Here is a 22,151-nt window from a genome sequence, read left to right on the forward strand (position 1 = left end):
AAATCCAGATGGGATTTTTTCTAAAAGAGCTGCTCTAGAATGATTATGGGGGAGTTCTATGGCCTATGTCATACAGGAGGTCAGACTAGACGATCACTTGGCCTTGGAATCTCTGAATCGGTTTATGAATCAAAAGCTAATAAAAGCTGCGCGTATCATTACCTTTGTCTGCTGTTGGTAGCTCATAAGCAGTTATTGATATCAATGCTATCTACCCTCCATACCCATAACCGATACTGATATGGGTCAAGAAAATGACTCATAAACTTTACCCAAAGGAGGGAGTTTAAAGACAGGGCATTGGCATCATGACAAGGTCATTAAAGATGGCTTCTTGAGCAAGGGTCTTATTGTAGCTTATGTAAGTGTGACTGGCCTTCACAGGGACACACTTATCAGTCATAGACACCTAATATCTCCACTGTCCTTAAGCAGCCATGAAGAACTGGCTCCATCACCCAGGGGGTCAGATGCACACTTTCAATCCTGAGAGACTACATGTATCAGTTGTCAGAGTACGTGGAGCCATTGCAACTGAAATACAGATTAATACTTATACATAACACTAGCAATTTCGTGTACAGGCACAGAAGCCTTTGAATGTTAACAAGACCATTTTGGCCTTTTCCTTTAACAGCCCTCAGATCCGCAATTAGATTTGTTTCAGAAGTGCCAGATGATTGTTCTGAAAAGCTGGAAGTGTATTTCCAGTGATAATGGAGGTGAAGCGGACTGTGTTCTTACCATGTTCTTTGAATTTGCCCTCCATGAGGAATCTGAACATACCAAACTCAGCAATAAAACCTTTGTTCCACACCATATATTCTGTGCAGGTGGCAGGGACAGAAAATAAGTGTGCTGCGGGGAGGTGAGAGGTCTGCCTGGCTTAAGGAATTTTTTATGACAAAACACACCTGGCTTTCTAGCATCTTCAGTCCAAGGGCAGATTCTCACACTTCCCAATTATGCAGTAGACTAAACAGGGTGTGAATTACAGGCATAGGTCTTTGGCCTTTGCTTGCTAATTAATACACTGTAATTCCCACACTGAAGAGTCATAGGGTGATTAGGAAATATTACCTCTAAAAATATTTAGACATGTTAATCTGGTGCTGAAGCTACAACAGTAAATTCGAAGCAGGGAATATTTTATGAATCAAACCTGACACACAGCTCTGCTATAAAAAGGTTTCTACTGATGGTTTCTTCTTGACGAAGCCCCTTGGCAGGTTGGAGAGCAAGAAATTTTCCCTAGTAGGTACAGGGAATCTACCCATCTGACTCTTTTGGACCTAAGCAACTATGGTTGTGACAAAAGCCTTCTCAGTGTAACTGAGGCAGTGATACCTGCCTGAGTCTGCAGACAGCCTGAAACAGCAGTGAGACCTGAACTCTCTGAGGCACTGCAAATCCTGGCCTCAGTGCATAGGCTGAGCAGAAGGACTGCGCCCTAGGGAATTCCTCTGGGTATGGAGATGGAAGGAGTCTTTTCTTTAGGACACTTTATGGCAGCCAATCTGCAACTGCTACTCTGATGTCAAGGTTGGAATAGCCTCTGCCGGGAAGGTAGTGGATCCCTTGTCCCCAATCCCCACTGCATTGCAACATGCAGGGAGCCGAGGTGAAGCTGGATTTCTCTTAGTGCAAGGAGGGGGCATCTTTTGACTTCTTGGCTGTCCAAATCGTGCCCTCTCTCTGTATGGTGCAACCACACTGGTTCTACAAGGGTGGGGAGTATCAATGGCTGTGGAGGAGGGATGGCATTTGTGGACATGGGGTGTTGGCTGTGAATCCTCTCACCCCCTGTGTCTGTATCAGTTTCATTCTCCAAGCTTCTGCCAACCTTTGACAGGCTCCCCCGTCCCCCACCCCCTTAAATCCTGCATCCCCTTTGGTAGCGAGTTGGATAATTCTCTTGGTGAGTAACCTGCTGGGTGATTTGCCTTTTGATAATGTGGTTATTTCTTGGCTCTGAATAACTTGTATGTGGTTTATTTTTCTCTCGAATACTCACACACGCACTCTCTCTACGTTTCCTGGTACTGTACAGGCTAGACCAAAGTCCTTAGCTGTTAGTGACCACACAGATCAGCTGCATAGTGCGAAGGGATAACATGCGTGCATCTCAGCAGTGGGGGGGGGGGGAGGCGGTGAAGTCATAGCCCAGAATAGGAAGCTGCAGCAGAACTTCCTTCTGAATCCAGAGTGCTTCCCCTTTGGGGTGATCATACGAGAAGGTGAAGTAAGAGGATCTCTTCAGAAAATGCAGAAGTGTAGGATGCTGGTGGAAACCATCTTTAGCTAATGGAAGCTTCCTCTTCAGGCTCCAAAGCATTTGGGCCTTGGTACATGTATTCATGAGGATGGATTCAGCCACACAGCTTGTGGCTTCCTCTTCAGACAGGAAGTCTATCGGTATAAAATGAAAGAGGCTGAGAGGAACTGGCTGTTTTCTCTGAAGAGTCTCTTTCCATAGTGCTGTTGGGAATTATTGGGGAAAGCTCCCCACCTGCCACTTAACTGTGTCCTGAGTTGAAGTCTAGTCTGCTGTAAAGTGTAAACTCTTCAAGTTTATTCTGGACCCAAAATGGCAGCTCAGGTTGTGTCCACTGTTTCTCTTCTCCCTCGTCAAAGGGGAAGGGAGCGAATTGGCAGACTGCTATTGCGCTATTTAGGATGTCAACAATTTGTTCATCCTTGTCGCAACTGGGGAAAAGGCTGACATGTCGGGTTTTTTTTGTTGGAGTTTTCTTTGATGTAATTTGATTACTCAACTCTACGTTTTCTGAGCAGCGGATTAAAAACAACACAGGGAAGTCGCATATGCAAATACATATCTGAGGCCAGCACATTCCAGATATGTCAGTGACATACCCAAAGTCACACAGCCGGTCGTTGTCAAAACCAAGATTAGAACTTGGGTTTACTGATTCTGTAAGGTTTTTGTATGGTTTCCCACCCCAGCGCAAATGGGGCTGATGTGGTGCATAAGGTTCATAGAAATGTAGAGCTGGAAGGGACCTCAAGAAGTCATCAAGTCCGGCCTCTTGCACTGAGGCAGGACCAAGTAAACCTAGACCATCACTCACAAGTGTTTGACCAACCTGTCCTTAAAACCTCCAGTGACAGGGATTCCACAACCTCCCTTGGAAGCCTGGTCCAGAGTTTAACTACTCTTATTGTTAGAAAGTTTTTCCTACTATCTAATCTAAGGCTTTGTCTACAATAGCATTTTTGTCGGTCAGGGTGTGAAACCCACTCTCCCGCTCCCCCTGCTGGAAACAAATTTCACTGACAAAAGCGCCGATGTGGACAGTGCTATGTCGGTGGGAGAGCATCATGTAGTATCATGCTTTGCCCTTATCTTTATTGAATTTCATCTTGTTGAATTCAGACCAATTCTCCAATTTGTCAAAGTCACTTTGAATCCTGTCCTCCAAAGTGCTTGCAACCCCTGCCAACTTTGTGTCATCATCAGATTTTATAAGCATGCTCTCCACCCCATTATCCCAGTCATTAATGAAAATATTGACTAGTACCAGACCCAGAAAAGACCCTTGTGGGACCCCACTAGACATACCCTCCCAGTTTGGCAGTGAACAATGGATAACTAGTCATTAAGTACAGTCTTTCAACAGTTGTGCACCCACCTTATAGTAATTTCATCCAGACCACATTTCCCTAGTTTCATTATGAGAATGTCATGTGGGACTGTGTCAAAAGCCTTACTAAAATCAAGATATATCACATCATTTGCTTCCCCCTATCTGCTAGGCTGCTAAGCCTGTCAAAGAAGCAAATTAGGTTGCTTTGCCATGATTTGTTCTTGATAAATCCATGCTGGTTATTCCTGATAACCCTATTATCCTCTAGGTGCTTACAAATTGATACTTAATAATTTGGTCCAGTATCTTTCCAGGTATTGAAGGTAGGCTGACTGGACTATAATTCCCTGGGTCCTCTTTGTTCCCCTTTTTAAAGACAGGTCCTATGTTTGCCCTTCTCCAGTCATCTGGAACCTCACCCATCCTCCAGGAGTTCTCAAAGATAATTGCTAATAATTCCGAGATTGCTTCAGCTAGTTCCTTACGTACCCTACGATGAATTTCATCAGGCCCTGCCGACTTGAATACATCTAACTTATCTAAATATTCTTTAACCTGATCTTTCTCTATTTTGGCTTCATTCCTTTCTCCTTGTTGTTGTTGTTAATTGTGTTTAGTATCAGTCACCACTAACCTTTTTAATGAAGACTGAAGCAAAATAGGTATTAAACACCTCAGCCTTCTTATGCCATCAGTCATTAGCTCTCCTTCCCTGCCAAGGAGGGACCTCCACTTTCCTTCATCTTTCTCTTGCTCCTACTGTATTTAAAGAACCTCGTCTTATTGCCTTTTATGTCCCTTGCTAGGTGTAACTCATTTTGTACCTTAGGTTTTCTGCCTTTGTCCCTACATGCTTGGGCTACTCGTTTGTACTCCTCCTTAGCAATGTGGCCATGTTTCCTCCTTTTGTAGGATTCCTTTTTATTTTCAGGTCATTAAAGAGCTCCTGATGGAGCCATATTGGCCTCTTACTAGTCTTCCTGTATTTCCTTTCCATCAGGATAGTTGGTAGTTCTGCATTTAATATTGTCTCCTTGAGAAACTGCCAGCTCTCCTGAACACCTTTATCTCTTTGATTTTCTTCCCATGGGACCTTACCTGCCAGCTCTCTGAGGCTGTTGAAGCCTGCTTTATTTGAAGTCCATTATCCTTATTCTGCGTCTCACTCCTTCCTTTCCTTAGAATCATGAAATGTATCTTCATCCAAACTGCCTTCCATCTTCAGAGTCACAACCAATTCCTGACCGTTGGCCAGAATCAAGTCTAAAATGGCTGTTCCCCTGGTTACTTCCTCCACCTTCAGAACCCAAGGGTTGGCCCCAACTTTTTGTTATGGGAAAATTGAGACAGATGCAGTAAATACTTTCCCTCAGGGTGAGACTGAGGATTGGATTTGGCCTTGGAGTCCGGAGATCCAGGTTTGATAGTGACTTGTTGTGTGACGCTGGATAAGCCCTTTAAACCTCTCTCAGCTTCCATGTCCCCATGGTACAGGTGGGGACGATGATGCTTACCTGCCCGGCAGCACCCTGTGTGCAAACATCGTCTTTAGAGCACCAAGGATTAAATTTAAGAGCCTTCTCTTTTGTTATATTAAGTGCCTCCTGCAGCTTGGAGGAAGAGAGCATGTTCCTGCCTAATCATCAGTCACCCCTTTTTGTGTCCTGGTTCTGTCATTATCCACAGAGCCAGGAGGGGTGTGACATGTTATGGGTGTGTACAAAGGGGAAGAGAGACCTGGAGGGCCTGGGGAGGAGGAAGTGTTTCCTAGAATTAGCAGGTGCAGTCACAAAGGAGCTTTTAGCTAGGCAGGGTGGTGTGGGAAACAGGAGATCCAGGTTCTATTCGCAGCTCTGCCACTGTCCTGTTGTGAGGCCCTGGGCAAGTCACTTCCCACTCTGTGCCTCTGTTTCCTCTTTCAACCTTCATCTTGCTCTATTGTGACTGTAAGCACTTTGGGGTAGGGAGTCTCTCGCTGTGGCCAGGTTTATACTGAAAATTTTTGCTGGCCCATCTACGCCGGTCGGGGCTGTGATGAGCAGCAGCTCCATTGCAGTTCCAGACTCCTGTGTTATACTGGCAAAATTGCACTTTTGCTGGTATAGTTTATTTCACTTGAGGGAGCTGAAATAAGCGATACCACTATCAACTGTGTCCCCAGTAGCAGCGGTTGGCCAGTATAGTGTACTGGCATAGTTATACCAGCAAAGCCTTCCAAGCAAGTCTTCCAAGTCCTGGCCCTGCCTCTACGTCTGTACACTGCCTAGCACAATGGGGCCCTGATCTCGACTGGAACCTCCAGAGGCTGCTGTAATCCATATAATAGTAATAGATTTCAAGGTATCGAATCTCTCACTGCTGAAGAGTCTCAGCTCAGTCGATGTTAAAACACTCTAGATTGGAGCTGATCCAGAAGAATTTTCAACTTGATTTTTCCAAGTTCCTAACTTCAAAGCCATTGGTTTACTTTTCTTTAGTCACTTGTCTTGTAGATTTCACTGAGGTTTAAATACCAAGCCAAGATCTCAGGCTACAGCTCCTGAAGCTCACTGTCTGTGATAAACTCCACTGTGGTACTGTTGTATGAACTAACAAACTATCTTTCCACTTGAATTAGGGACTTCATCCCGCTGTGTTTGTAAAGTTCAGCCTAATATTACCATGTCCTGTCTCTTGAGGGCTTGACTTCCCAGCCTTATTGTTGTGTTAATGATAATGTTTTGTGTGGCTCACAGACTGAGTTCCTGTGGAGGATGATGAGGGTTGCAATGTGGCAGAGTAAAGATCGGTCTCTGTCTATCTAGGTACTTATATGGGTCCTATCACTATAGTATCTGAGCATCTAACAAACACTGAATTTAGTCTCATATGCTCCCAAGGGAAGTATCTTTGACGTTAATGTTCAGAGTCGGGGCCAAGGGAAGTAAGTAACTCACCCAAGGTCATACAGGTGGTCAGTGGCAGAGCTAGATTTAAACCCAGATCTTCTGAGTCCTAGCCCAGAGCCATAACCACCCCACCATCCTTTCCCTTGAAGGAGGCATTGTAACCATAATGCTGCATTCCAGTATTTTCAAACTTTAAGAGCATTTGGGAATTTCCTGCCTTTGGTATGTTCCACTCCATGCATCTGACGAAGTGGGTTTTAGCCCATGAAAGCTTATGCCCAGATAAATGTGTTAGTCTCTAAGGTGCCACAAGGACTCCTCATTGTTTTTGCTGCTACAGACTAACACGGCTACCACTCTGAAACCTGCCTTTGGCAGGCTTTCTTTAACCAACAACTTTCTGTACAAAATTAGGATCTTAATGCTACTTTTAAAACAAGTCTTTTTTTCCCATCACAGTTTGCATTTTGTTAGATCCCCAACCACAAGCAACATGCAGCTGAACTGGGGTGCTGTGTACAGCATTATTGGGGTGCTGTCTATGATCTTATCCACTTCTGCCCACTTTAGCACAGCTTTATATAAGAGATAAGCAGATTTATGTGCTTGTGTTTTGAAAACACTAATCTGTTTGTTTTGTTTTTTCTAATTTTTTGCTGTTCCTGCATGCTCTGTGCCAGGTTCCTAGCTCCCTTGTCTGGAGTAGAGACCAGCCCATTGCCACAGCTAAATCTTTTATTTATCTATTTGGCAATAGTGGGCAAAATAGCTAGCAAACTAATTAAACTTTTCATTGCTCGTGAATTAGATTTCGCAAGCGGAAATGCGAAATCTCCAGGGGCCAAATCCTCAGCTGTTTTAAATTAGGATAGCTCTGTGGACTTCAGGGGACCTGCTCTGTTTTACACCAGCTAAGGATCTGACCTTAGATAGCTTTGCATAGCATAGCTTTGCTCTCTTGGTTGAAGTGATCTGAGCTCTTTTGTGTATTTGAGTGTTTAACCTAATTACGCTACTTTAAAGCTTCAGTCATTGGTGTGTACTGCTTCTGAGGTACCCCTGACAGGATGTCTTGGTTAAAACAAGTGGTTCTTGTGGGTTATAAAAAAACCTCTATGAAATATAGTTTGTTTGTCTTTTTTAAAAGAAGCTTTCAACGTATGCACCCTGCTCCTTTTAAGGTCAAAGAAGGGTCTTTATTCTCACTAAAAACAAGATGGTGTAAGAAAAAATAATGCTTCTCATCTGCTGCTTTGCAAACCTTAACTATCAGAGCCTCCTAGCACCCCTGTGAGGCATGTAGGGCATTACCATTTCACAGAGGAGTAAACTGAGGCACAGACACATCACCTTAGGTTGTGCAGTGACTCACTCGCAGAGTCAGAAGTAGAAGCTAGGAGTCTTGATTTTCAGTTCCCCCTTCTAGCCACTAGGCAACACTGTCTTACTGTAGTTGTGATATCTGGATGGTACACTAGGTTGTTGGGGAGACAGTGTTAGGGTTTTTGCTGGCTTTATCTGTCTCTCTCTGCCTTAGGTACTTATCTGGCCCCCATTACCATAGTCTTGGAACACCTCAGTTTTTAATGTTTATTTTCCCAACACCCCTGAGAGCTATTGAAACCCTGTTATTACCATTACCCCCACCCATTTTCCCAGACGGTAAACTGAGGCACAGAGACTCAGTGATTTGCCACTGACTTCTTGGGTGACCTTGAGCTGAGCGGTGAATTAAACTACATCTTCGGAGTCCCAGCCTAGACCCCAAACCGTTGGACTGTGCTTCCTCTTTGATGTGCCACCAAGTCCAGTCGATCTGCTGAGTGTGTGTGTATGTGTCTTACAACGTAACACTTTGGAGGATGAAATGAGAGAGCTGCTGTTCCATATGGTTGCCCAGGATTTCTCTGTAAGGGTTACATCTAAGCGCAGGCTAGATTCGCAATGCGCTGTGCGTTGCCTTTGGACAAGTGGGCAGGCAGGTCATGGTATTCAACCCAGATTGTTTTTGCACTATCTGAACTTGATTGCCGTGTTTAACCCGGGAGTGGAATTTCCTTGTAATGGCTGGCTGGTAATTGATCACAGTAACAGACAGAGCCTTTTCTTGCAGCTGAGCGGAGAGGTTAGTTAGGGGTGAAAGAGCAGTAGGAAGCCGAAGGACATATGCAGTAGAGGGCCTTTGTAACAGAGAGGGGTGTGGCACATGGTGAGCATGTTGTGTAGCCTTATAGGGGTTCTTGGGTAAGGTGACACCCACCTGTGCTATTCTTCTGGAAAGCGTGCAGTGTTCCACTAACTTTGATAAGTCAGGCCAGATCCTGGGGCTGGTCTGCAGCCGTTTGATTCTCCGGCCTGCTAGTCTGGTTCTACCAAGGAGCAGCTTAGAGCAGCCTTGGGACTATGCTAAATTGTGCCAGCAGGAGTGGCCCCCATGGGTCTGGAGAGCAAAGGGGCTCTTGTCCTTGCCCCCCTTTTCCAGGATTCTCTCTCCTGTGCCAGGGGCTGCAAGGTTGGGGATTGCATAGGCCCTGTTCTGTGCCACTAAAGGACTCCTCTATGCAGGGGGACTCCTTAGCTAGCCATTTACAGGAGCTTTAAATCTGCTCTGCACTATTGGGTTGGCTGAAAGGGGCTGAGGATCAAGCCTATAGGCTGAAATCCGAGACACCCTTAAAGGAGCCTGATTTTCACAGGGTTGGGGCTCAGCACCCATAATCTCTCGACCCTTTTGGAAACTCTTAGAGATAGACCCTAAAATGTGGCCTGGCCTGCTGTTGGGCCAACCAGTCAGGATCTTCCAAGGAAATGACCACTCCGATCATGTCCCCAAGACTCTGTACGCGGCTTTGCCACTGCAGCAGATGAGGGAATTAGGATAGTTGCTGTATGCAAGATTATTTATCAATAGTCCCTCTGCCTCCTCCCCCCCCCCCCAAAAAAATCCTGTAGTCACATTGTTCCTGCTGCTGACTCATTTTGAGGCATGTTTCTCTCTTCTCTGGCTGATACCAAGAACAATACCTTTGGTGATTAGAGGATAGTTAAATTTGTACTCGTTAAGGATGACAGATGGGGAAATTCTCCCAGCTGGTACAGTTACTGGAATGAGTTTTGCAGATGAATGGTTAGAAACTTACAAAAGATGTGGCAAAAGAAATTTACATGTAGCATAACATTTGTCCTCTCAGAAAATGAAAGATCAGTTTTCTGCCCTAAGAGTAAATTGCTGTTTGATGCAAACTCTAGGTTCTAAGGAGTTTCTTTGCTAAAAGGATTGAGGATTGTAGTAGCTAATCTCATGCAATCTCATGGTTATTTGAAAAGTAGGGCGTGGTGCACATGAACAACCCCAGGGTGGCTAGCTTTGTCAATTTCATTGAATTTTGTGATATTTGGTGTCTTTCTGGTAGCTCCAGCTCTTATCAGCCACATGAATATGTGAGAATCTGACTTTTTTTTCTTTTTAATGGACGTTGATATTCTAACCCTCCTGGTTGCAGAGAAAAGTTGGAAAATGTGACTCCTGAAGGTTCAAACACCAGAAGACAAATCAAAAGAGTAAATGTTGTTGTTTGGCTTAAAATCTTGTTGGGAGTGGGGAGAGGAGGAAGGCCTTACTTGAGGTTTTTGAATGCTTGGAATTGGTAACACTGCAGGCTCATTCTCTGAGTCTCCTTGATGTTGTGTTACAACAAGACACGGTGGTGCTGGGATGCAGCACCTGAGCTATTTAGCTTCTTTTGAGCACCCAAAAGTGTGTCTAGGCGTGTCACTAAAATAAGAAACAGTCTCTACTCCAACGAGTGACCAGCTGAATTCAGACATGACCCGAGGAGTGAGGGTCATAGATCAATAAAATACGAGGAGGAGGAGGGGTAAGAGGAAGAACAAGAACCCCAAATCGTGGTTTTATACCCTTATTGAAGCAGGAAGAATAGCCCAACAGGGCGCTAGCCTGGGACGTGATAGCCCCAGGCTCAATTCCTCGCTCTACCACAGACTCCCTGAGTGACCTGGGGCAGTTCCCTAGCTATAAACTGGGGATACTAGCACTCCCTGCCTTTCTACGAGGATAAATATATTAAAGACTGAGAGGTGCTCAGATATTACAGTCTTAAAAAATGTCCAGTGATGGAGAATCCACCACTTTCCTATGTCAGTGGTTCCAATGGCTAATTACCTTCACTATTGAAAATGTGCACCTTATTTCAGTCTGAATTTATCTAACCTCATCTTCCAGCCATTGGTCCTGTTTGTCTGCTAAATTGAAGAGCCCTCTCTTATCGAATACAGGGGAGAGCCCAGAGACAGAGGGCCTTGAAAACAAGGGTGAGGAGTTGAAACATGGCTGCAGAAGAGTGACAGTACTGAGGCGATATCGGTGTGTAGCCCCCAATGATTCTCAGGGTCTGGCACCCAACTGTAAGTTCTCAGAGTCCTGCTCCTCTTCAGCAAGCTCATGTGAGAGACAGCTGGCGCGTAACTTAGCCACATCTGTGTTTGTGGCGTGGTGTTTGTGGAAAGGTTTGCTTTTTCAGCAACTGGGTTACTGCTCTTGACGTGAAGGGCAGGCTCAGTCTGTAGCCCTTATTTGACCTGCCTGGAAAGGATTCTAAATGGTAGTCTCTGTCTGTCTGTCAGGGTATGGATTGGGTGGTGAGAGGGATGGGACCATGCACAAGAAAGACCTGGGGAAGAACACGAGTGAGCCTTGACCATACAGCATGTCTGTGGGAGTGAATAAAGGAGAAACCCCGCTGAACTGGCTGTGCTCTAGGGGTAAGGCCTTTGGCACGGCCGACCTGACTGTGAAGATCCTGCCCCGTGGTGCCAATCAGGGTGTTTGCCTGTGCTTCTGCCTACAGAGGGAAGGTCCCAATGACGGGCCTCCACAAATGGAACAAACAAAGGGCTTTTTGCCAGCAGCATCTTGCTGCAGCCTCTGCACTTGGCTGAAGTAACTGTAGTTTCCACCATTTCAGATCTGCCAAATTAGACACCAGAACTGGTTTGCATGTGTTGTTAGCAGTGCATCACCTGACAGCGCTGCAGTGTTAAACTGAGAGCCTGGTGCAATGGAAGCTCTTGAGACAACAACAGAAGCATGTGATGGGCAAGAACAATAATAGCTGGCTGTTACAGAGCACTTGTCATTAGTAGACCTCACGGTGCGTCACTCTCTCTAGTGCATTTCTCTTCGCAGCACCCCTGTGTTGTTATCCACATTTCACACAATAGCTGCAGTTGTAAGGATGGGTTGCGTTCCAATAGTGGGGGTGAAAAATCCTACAAACTCAGACATATGAGAGCTGAACTGGCCCATCCCCAGTGAGAGCCTCTTGCCTCATTGCTGCTTTAGGGTCATGTTCATCCCTGGTGTAACTTCATGGACTTTTAGTGGAGGCACATCAGAGGTGAATGTGTCCCTTCAAATCCAGACAGTCCAGAGCAGCTGTTGTGTGTTTTTTTTTAATGTGTTGGAGCAGACGCCAGTATGGTATTATGGCTTTTAGTTTTGATCTGAACCTGGTTTGTTTGAATGTCAAGGCTTCAGTTCTTTTATTAGTGAAGGGAAGTTAAAAGCCCAAATGCATAACCTCCTCACCCTCCTCCATGCAAACCATGTATCACCATCACAACAATTCAATTTTTGGAACAAAGACAGAGAAAAGAGACAAAGCTAAAAACAGGAACTACTAGATAAACACCACTATGGGCTCTCTGCTTGTGAGACTAGCTTTTTCCTGCCCTGAGACATCTGTCGAGGTAGCAGTAGCTCTCTTGGGACCTAACAGGCTTGCGGAGTTCTGTTCTGCAGGTCGTCTGGTGTTCATTCTTGTAGTTACATCTTTCCCTCCAGCCACAAAGCCAGGTGGTTAAATGACTGAAAAGTTCTTCCATTCATGAGAAGTTTTAGGAGCATGATCTTAAGTATAGGCTTAAATATAACCCTTCAGCCTGTGTACAGGAGATGGTTAGGGTGCTACTGGGGGACACCAGAGACCCAGGTCAGTTCCCTGCTCCTCTGCAGGCTTTCTATGTGACCTTGAGCAAATCAATTAATCTTTTGCTGCCTCAGTTCCCCATCTGTACAATTGGGATACTGCCCTACCTTGAAGGGATGTGACGAGGATAAATTCATTAAAGACTGTGAGGCTCGCAGGTACTACAGGCATGGAGCACCAGGTAAATACCAGAGACAGACATTCAGCTGTGATGTCTTGAATCCACTGTTACAAAAGAATTCTATGAAGTCTTCAGGCTCATGAGCCTGGTTTCTTTGTTAAGAGGAAGATAGGAAGATTTAAAAAAACAGTCCTGAGAAGAAAGAAACTTAAGAAACCAAATAGGAAAAAAAAAAAGGACAACCATTATTATTTGTGTTACAGTAATGGCTAGAGACCCCAACCAAGATCGGGGTGCAGTGGCGGCTAGGCACAGCACAAACAAAATGTGAGACCGTCTCTGCCCCAAAGAATTTACAAACTAAACAGAGAAAGGAAATATCCCCAGTTTACAGACGGGGGACTTGAGGCACGAAGGGCCTGATGTCAGAGGTATTTAGGCACCTAGTGGGATTTTCAAAAGCACGTAGGGGCCAAAACACCCATTGATTTCATTGCATCTTTAGGTGCCTTTAAAAATCTGGCCCAGAGGCTAGAGTAAAAATTTCAAAAGTGCATGTAGTGTACATACCCATGTAGCCCCCCGGCATGGGTATAAGTAGCAGTGTAGACAGTAAGACATGGTTTAAGTAAGTAAAGACACGCATGAAGGATGTGGGTATGAACCTGAGTACACACCCTAAATGGCTCTCCACTCACCCAAGCTCTGCCTGTGTTTACACCGCTGTTATTAGCAGTGTAGTGTCCCACTGCCTCCCCACTGCTGGAGCCTTTCCCTGCCTCAGGAATAGTCTCCGGCAGCGGGGAAAGGCTGGGGCTCCCTGCTGCTGGAGACTCTCGCAGTCTCCCCTTTGCCAGAGCCTTTCACTGCCACTGTAGCTATACAGCACAGTGTGGATGCAGCGTGCTTTCACTGTGGCGTGTAGCTGCACATATGCTACACGTCTCCGCCAGTTGTGTGTAGGGTAGACGTAGACTGAGTCTCATTGAAAGTCAATGAGATTTAGGCTCCTGCGTCACTTAGGTGCTTTTGAAAATATTACTATACGTTATTTGCCCACGACACTGATTTGAGGCTCGCATAGCAATGCAGTGTGGACACTCCAGCACAAGCTTGAAAAGAAGGGGCTGCAGGCACAGGTCCCACAGAGCCGGGTTTACTATGCAATGTGGACATACCCGCAGGGAGCCTGTAGCAGAGCTGGGAACTGAACTCAGTCTCTGTTTTATTACCCACCCTGTCTAGTCTCACACAGGGAAACTGGCAAAGTCAGCCACTGAACCTAGATCTTCTGGGTCCCTGGAAGCCACGTCAACTTCTTGGATATTTGATGTTGATAAGTATGTCTAGTTTTGGTTTTGCAAGTTTGTGGTCCCTCCAGTGCACGAACCCTAGCATTAAGCGACTGCTTAATGATGCAATTAATCTCCAGGGTGGAATTAGGGAAATCCTGTTAAATAATTCCTATTTTCAGCAGTGTGAAAGGCTTGGAGAGAGGAATTTATGTGGCGATGACATTTCTTAAGCAGCTCTCAGCTTCCTGTTGGCTTTCTCTTTTGATCCCCTTATCTGTAGGCACTTAGTGAAAGCTAAGCAGAAGAAGCTGTACCAGAGGGAGTTGGAGAAATAAACAACACATGACTAACACATTAAAAAGGGCCAGCAGTTTGGTATCCAGAGCTGGAAAATTAGTCACCCAGGTTCACTGGTGTGTGTTTTTTAAATATTTATCTCCAGCAGCTGGTAACGCTTCAGGAAGTTGCTCTTTCTTCTCTATTTCTGCTTAATAGGGAATATTTGCACTATAATGTTCTGGTTCTTTTGCAGGTCAGTGCACCTGGCCAACCTTCTCTTTCATGATCACAATACATGCCCCTCCTTTGGAAGGGCACCGTTGATTTTTACTTCCTGGATACCTAGTGCTGAGCTCCAATACATCTATAATATTGAGTTTGAGACAAATCATAGTCCCTCCCGTGCCTTGTTCTTATGCTGCAGTAATCCACATGGTGGTGCAACTTTCTGCCTTTACGTTTCTACAGCACATTTCATCTAGATGGGTAGCAAAGCACTCTGCAGATTGATGTAGAATATTCTACGGGGCTTGACTGTGGCCAGAAAAGTAATATGAAGTAGTAAAATCTAATACATCACTAACTAAAAAGACATCCCATTGTCAGTGTACATGACAAACTGGAGAAGAGCAGAAGCATGGGTCTCCATTTTGGATAATAGAAAGCAAGCATTATTGCAGGGTTATTCCATACTGGGCATGTGTGTGTGCGCTTTGTCCAGTTCAATCTTAAATGTCCCCAGTGTTGGGACTTGGATTGCTTCCTTGCGGAGTATAATCACTAGCTGAAGAGCCATTGCTATTGGAAAGTTTTGCTTGTATTCTAAATGATTCATTTCTTTAAGTTCTGCCCCATTATCCCTATATATATCTATACGTGCGTCTCCTCACCCTGAACTACGTAATTTCTTTCCATATTTGGAATGGGATTCTTGTAGATGGCCACCCATGTTCCATATTCTTAGGTGTTGCTTAACCAAGCCGTACATCCTTGGCTCACTAAGGCCTGAGAGTTGCTCAGCAGCCTCAACGCTCAACTGAAGTTAAGATATTATAGGCTTCATGCTCCATTTAGGAAGAAAGCATGAGTGAGTGGCACCTGCTGGCCTAATTGGGATGGAGATAGCGACCTGCTCTTAAAGTCTCCTATGGCCCTTGAAGGATGAAGTAGACTAGTAGTAGGGAGCTGTGTGATGCAGTGTGGTCTTGTGGCTAAGGCACTAGACTCTGGCTCAGGGCAGCTGGATTCAATTCTTGGCTCTACCACAGAGTCCCTGTGTGACCGTGGCCAAGTCTGTTAATCTCTGTGCCTCATTTTCCCCATCTGTAAAATGGGGATAATGATCCTTCCTTTTTGTGTCTCATCCACTTGGATCTTAACCTCTTTGGGGTAGGGGACTGTCTCTTACTATGTGTATGTACAGCATCTAGTGCCATAGGGACCTCCTCTTGGTTGGGGATCTATAGGCACTACCCTGTTCAAATAATCATATCATTCTCGGTGTACAGATAGGAAAAGTGGAGCAGAGATGGTCACACAGTGAGGGCCCAGTACTGCTCCCACTGACTTCAGCAGGAGATGGGTGAAGTCCTGAAGAAGACCCAGGAGCTATTGATTTTCAGATTTAGGCCCATGCTTCCTCTCTGTGTCTGTGCTATTATTAGGGTTGCCAATTTTGGTTGGATGTATTCTTGGAGATTTCATCACATGACATAATCTTTCATTAAAGATTAATCTTTAATTCCTGGAGACTCCAGGCCAATCCTGGAGGTTTGGCAACCCTAGCTATTATAAACAGACCAACTGGGCCCACACAGCCACTTGTGCACTTGGTTTTTACATGATGAATCAAAACAAGTTCACAGTTCTCTTATTTCTAGAGGACCGGTCACATGAGGCCTAGCCATTGGTCTGTGACCACTGCGACCTCACTCCCAGGCTATGTTAAGGGCTCGGTTTGTGACTGAGGCAACCCCTCCCCCTTTGGCTGTGGGGAAAGACCCTCTGATTCTGTGTCAGATACTGGTTTCCCCTCTGAGGCCAGTGGTGATTCTCAGATCAGTGATGAAATTTGAGTACCCCATGTCACCAGGGGGACTTGGCTTCCAACAGTCTGAGTGGAGAGAGTTGCTCCCAATCACATGCTTGGGCTTATGTGCTGTTGTCTTCCAACAGCAGCGCTGTGTGATCAGCTCACTTCCTACCCCAGTAGGCCAGGAACCGGTGACCCAATAAGGAAATAATGTTTACAGCCTGGGTGTTTGGATGGTTCACTTGCCTTTTGCGAGCGGATGTTTGTCAAACCTGTTGCCTTCTGGATCCTTTGATATGCCACCTTTGCAGGGTTTGAACGAACTTCTTATCTTATTCATCTCCCTGCCCTTTGATGCTCTGTGCGTACTTGAGCATAAACACAGATGATGACTGTGCCTGAGCTGTGAGGATCATAAGAAATTGTGGGTTTCTCCCTGCTGTGCCCCGAATCCCACAAGAAACATTCTACGGCTGCTCAGTCTTTCTGCTCCGGGACTCCACCCTTTGACCCTGGTACTTAGGAATTGTGTGCACAGGAGGAGGAGGAGACCCTAGAAGCTGGGATGTTAAGAATGGCAGAAACTAGGACTTCCTCTGTGATCTAAGGAAAAACGTGGATTTCATAGAAGGAGTAAGTGCCACCTGTGCGGGGCTGGCTGCTTGAAGCACACATGTACACGCACACATGGGTGCTCTCCTTGCTTTCTAGACCTGTGCTCCTGACGCAAGGACTGTGCTTATTCCCAAGAGGCCCACTGAAACTCCTCAGAGTCAGAAGAATCCAGGGCTGAGGTCAATACAGGCTTCAATCAAGGGAGGCTTTAGGGTTTTGTGCCTCTCAAGGAGTGATCACTGGCAATAGCTCCTTCTGGGACATGACCTGAGTGAGCTGAGCTCATGACACCTTCCTGTGGACGACTTGGTCTCTGATCCCTGCAGGCTGGCGTTTGATGCGAGAGATGTGCCAATGCAATCACTTGCTTCTCCGCTGGTGCCGAGCTTCCAAATCTCTTTGTGGGAGGGGACTGGGGTGGAGAGGATGCTTTGCATTGCTACTTCAGCTTTCGTACCACTTGGAGTGATTGATCTGCTTGGACCTTTGTTCTGGTGACATTGGTTTATTTCTGCACCGGACCCCTGATTCAGAGTGAAATGGGGAAGGCGGAGAGATGAGATGTTGTCAAAGGAAAAAAAAGAATTCACTGTAGGTTCTAAATGACATGTGCATGGGCCTGGGAAACCATTAGATGTGATCTGGATGCTTTTAAGTCCAAATTAAGTGATTGCTGCTGCAGTTCTTCTCCCACCCAGCACACCTGCATGGATTCCTCTGTATCCATGGTTTGGTTTAGTTTAGTTTCCATCCTTTGGCTCAGATGAACTGAGCCCTTCCTCTCTCACTTGTGTTAAGGTGAGGGCTGGGTGAGAAGTGACAGCACTGGAGGAGCTGAGTCCATGAATGAGACACAGGGCAGAGTAGCATTTGTAATCATGCCAGCACTTAGCCCATCGGACTTCCCAGTGAAAGCGAGTGTGTTTGCAAACCAGGCCTCTGGGCTGAGTGGTTTTTTTTCCATTTCCTACTTTGGCATTGCAGCCAGCAGCCTCTGAACTAGCAGGACAGGAAGAGCTACTGTCTTTCCTTGAATGTGCCCTGGGGGCTTTCTTGTGTGACCTGGATGCTTGGATTAAAGACCTTGTTCCATGCCGTGGGTTTCCCCTCCACTGAAGGAGATGATTGCAGGCACTCAGCGGGCCGGTTGCTTTTTGCACATGTGTCTTGGGGAGCTGTCGCTGGGAGTGGATGTAATGGAAGGGGAAATCTCAGATTGTGATACAGCTGTCTGGGTTTCTTCTCTTGGCGTTTTGGTGGAAATGGAAGAGAAAGAGTATTCATATAGCCAGGATGCATAGGGCTGTGCCCTCTCCAGATGTCTCGCTGGAGTGGTCTTATTTGAAGAAGTGTGGGGTGGGGAATTGCCCCTTGTGGGACAGAAGTCTCTGTAGCCTGAGCCAAAGCAGCTGTGCTAACGGGTGCAGCTCCATTCGCTGCAGTGGAGTTGTACCCATTCACATCAGCTGAGGATCTGACCCTTAGGCTTGATTCCCTTCTTGTTTACACTTGTCCAGTGGAGCAACTCCTGACCCCCACTTCCTCAGTGGAGGAGCTGAATCTGGCCCTATGTTTGTAGGACATGCTGTACATATTAGACACCTCTGAGTCAGTATAGGCTCTTTTCCTATTGTAAAGCCCGCATGCATTTCAGATACATAGCATACCGGGTCCTATTCATGTAGGGTCTGTTTTGAACTGCTAGAGTGAGATTTCCACAGCCTAAACCTCCTTTCCGTCCTTCCAATTCTGGGCTGCTCCAGGGACCAATGAGGCCTCTGGCATAACTTACACAGCCCTAGGGGAGTGCCCAAGTTATGGCAGCCTGTCCCGACTTCCTCTGGGCAACGGTGCCACGAGAATGCCGACAGTGCTATGCATTGTAACTCTGCCCTGCCCTATACGCTGGGGCCTGAGGCAGCAGCCTGGTAGGGCTGCATGAATTGCCCTTACCCAAAGCCTATGGCAGGGGGAATTCTCCCTTCACTGACCCTTTGACATTGCCACAGTATAAAAGGGCTGTAGCAAAGGGGTGAAGCCCTCACCTAATGTTTAACCTGCGCATTCCCACCTGACTATTTCTGCAGTGCTTTCTGGCCTGGCTAATAGAGATGAAACCCTCCGCTAATAACTGAAAGATGGCCTCAAATTGCATAGTTCAGATCTAGAACTGGGTAGGAAATTGTTTTACTCTCCCATGAGAATTTTCAAGATTTTGAGAATTTATCTGCCCTGCACCTGGGACAAAAAGTCGAAATCTCAGATTCTGTTTTGTGAACAGCCAGTCCAAAAATAAAAAAATTTGGAATGGGTCAAAAAGTTTCCTTTCAATTTTGGTCTTTTAAAAAAATTAAACTTTTTGTTACTATAAATTAACTAACATTTTGAAACAAAAAGTCATTTTGGACCAAAGCTCACAGCTCTTTGGTTCAAAAAGGTTGATTTCCCCCCCCCCCACAAATTGGGAAACTTGTCAGATCCGACTCTTTCCTGCCGACCATTTTGGTGTCGACTAATCAATATTTTCTGATGGGGGGAAAAAACTCATTTAATCAGAAAATTCCCAACCAGCTCTATTCAAATCCAGACTTCTCCTTAGTGGGGCTCAGCTCTGGCTCTGCTTTGGGCCCATCTAAGCTTGTATCCTCCAGACCCCATCTCTCAAAAACCAAACTAAACCAAGCAAACATTGCATATTTGGTACTCAAAAAAAGTATGCTGCTGTGAGAGGCAATGCGGCTTTATTTTGCTGTTGCCGCTGTTAAAGGCGTTTAAAATGCTGAGCAAAACTTGCTTTCTGTGAACTGATCACGCTACTTCTTTGTAATTCACATAGTTGGGGGACAATGATTCTAAGCTTCCCTGTTGTCCTCTCATTCTCAATCACTTCCCCTTGATCAGTAAGAAGCTGCTTCATTAATGAATCTAGTTGTGCGGTGCCACTCATGGGTGGGGAAGAGAGAGCCTGGTTCTTCATTGTAGCATGTATACCAGTAGAAGTCTGTCCTATCTGACCAGCTATCAGTATGTACTGTGGTGATGAGTTGCACTAGAAATCTCTGTCTAGCGAGATTATCTGTCTCCTTTCAGAAGACCCAGGCTTCAGAGGGGTAGCCATGTTAGTCTGTATCAGCAAAAACAACAAGGAGTCCTTGTGGCACCTTAGAGACTAACAAATTTATTTGGGCATAAGCTTTCATGGGCTAAAACCAAGGCTGCCCAGATGGGGGGGGCAAGTGGGGCAATTTGCCCCAGGTCCCGGGCCCCGCAGGGGCCCTGCGAGCCCTGGCCCGGCGGTGGTCTGGGTCTTCGGCGGCATTTCGGTGGCGGGGGGCCCTTCAGTGCTGCCGAAGACGCGGAGCGACTGAAGGGCCCCCTGCCACCAAAATGCTGCCGAAGACCCGGACCGCTGCCGGGTGAGAACAAGTGCCGCAGCTGCTCCAGTACCTGAGCTAAGTAGAAGAAGGCTAGCTTGGATACATCTACCTCCCCCTGCAGTGTAGGCAGACCCTTAGCAAGGCCGCTTGGAAAGTCTGACTTGCACTTTCCAGTACTGTCCCCTGTAACGAAATTTTGCACAAGTTGTGGATCTGTTTTGGGGGGGATGATGTGAGGGGGAATGAAATGTTACTAGTTCACAATTCTGGACACATTCCAAAGTCCTTTTTACATTAAATTTTCAACAGACTTTGTTGAATATGACGAGCCTTGGAGACGCATGTGGTCACCATAGACACATTAGGAAACAGACAGATGCATCTGTACTTTGTGGTTTGAAAATTACGGTAACAACTTTCCCTTCAGGTCCCAACGTCAGCTTCCTATTTCAAAATCCAGGGGCATAAGGGAAGGAATTCTGCCGTTCTGGGACAGTGCGTTGCAGATGGATCAAGCGTTCTCAATGGGCAAGAGACATTTCCTAGTCTTTCTTTGTTGAACACTAGACTAACATTAGCCTTTCTTCAGATGATCCAGATGTGTTCTCGAACAAGCTGACATATAGGATTTTTGTGCCCTGTGGCAATGTGCTGGGTGATACATGAGTCATTGCCTTCTTAGTCACCGCTTTCCTTTTGACGCTTGCCACGAGTCATGAGTGAAATGCCAAGCGGATCGGAAGATGAGCACATACTCTCTGTCTGTTCACTTCAGACACTTTGTAGCAGAATCTCTTCTCCCTACACTGCCATAGCAGAGTCAATCGGTGGGAGTGTACATGCTCGCTGACAGGAAACCAACCCAGTCCATGGCAGAGTCTGATGCCAACATGCCGAAGAAGCTCTTCACTTCCCAGTAAAGCAGAGTGCTTTCACCTGCCATGCCTGTGCGTCAGTGCCACTTTTCCCTGGAAGGACCCACGTGTGGATTCTCTGAAGCGTGTATGAGGTAGGAATAGGGGCTTGATTCTCTGACTTGCCAAGTTCATTTTGCCCTGCTTAGGAGCCCAAGGCAGCTACAGGCCTCCATTAGAGACTTTCCCCTGTGCGGGGCAATCTCCACCAGCATATAGCTGATGGTGTGGCTAGACCAGCTCTGCCATGCCAGAACCCTCCTCCCTGCCCACTGACGTGAGGGAGGTAGTGGGTGGGCAGGGAGGCATAGGGTGGAGCACAGCCCTGTTACACTGGATTTGCCACTGAATGTAAGCTGCCCACCTTGGCTGTGAATTGAGGAGCCATGATCGCTGAGTTCTGCTTGGATACATTGGAGAATCAAGCCAAGAGAAATGCTGGGATGCCCCAGACTCAAGTTCAATACTTCGAGGCTCTTCTAGGATCCTAGTGTGTGTAGAGAATGAATAGGAGGCTGCTCCTGCCATCCAGAGGCAAAGGCTGCACTGGCTAAACCTTCCTCCCAGGAGAGATGGATTTTAGATTATTTTTTTTAATCAAGAGGCAAGGAAGCTCTGAGACCCCACTGAGGCCTCCGGCTAGAGAGGGGAAGGTGCACACCCAGCAGTAGCCATCTGGATGTTCAGCTCTGATTGCAGGGGAGGTGGCCTTAATGCGGTAATCTCTTCATTATTTGTAATAGGAGGAGATACATGATCACTGCCATGATGCTTAACTGAAAGGCTAGTTTTCTTACCACCAGTGTCACCCGCCACTCCCTTGAATTGGGTGTAATGCTGTAAGAGGGAGGATGCCACGTGACGTGCGACTCATCGTGTGTTGGCCTGCCTAGTGGGTTTGATCCCTAAGCAGTAGGGGTGGAAGGGTATTTTCCATATAGTGAAATCAATGGTGAAATGTGCGTGCAATCTGCTATTTCAACATGGCTCTGACCATCCTGCATGACAAGATACTCT

General features: G+C 46.2%; 1 protein-coding gene across 1 annotated transcript in view; it reads left to right on the forward strand.

Annotated features, from left to right (window-relative positions):
- The window catches only part of PIK3R5 (phosphoinositide-3-kinase regulatory subunit 5), a 99,162-nt gene that overhangs the window by 22,731 nt on the left and 54,280 nt on the right, over positions 1–22,151 (forward strand). The window lies entirely within an intron of this gene.

The sequence above is a fragment of the Terrapene carolina genome, unplaced genomic scaffold, assembly GCF_002925995.2.
Source record: "Terrapene carolina triunguis isolate 2854851 unplaced genomic scaffold, T_m_triunguis-2.0 Scaffold192, whole genome shotgun sequence".
In the NCBI taxonomy this organism is placed as follows: domain Eukaryota; kingdom Metazoa; phylum Chordata; order Testudines; family Emydidae; genus Terrapene; species Terrapene triunguis.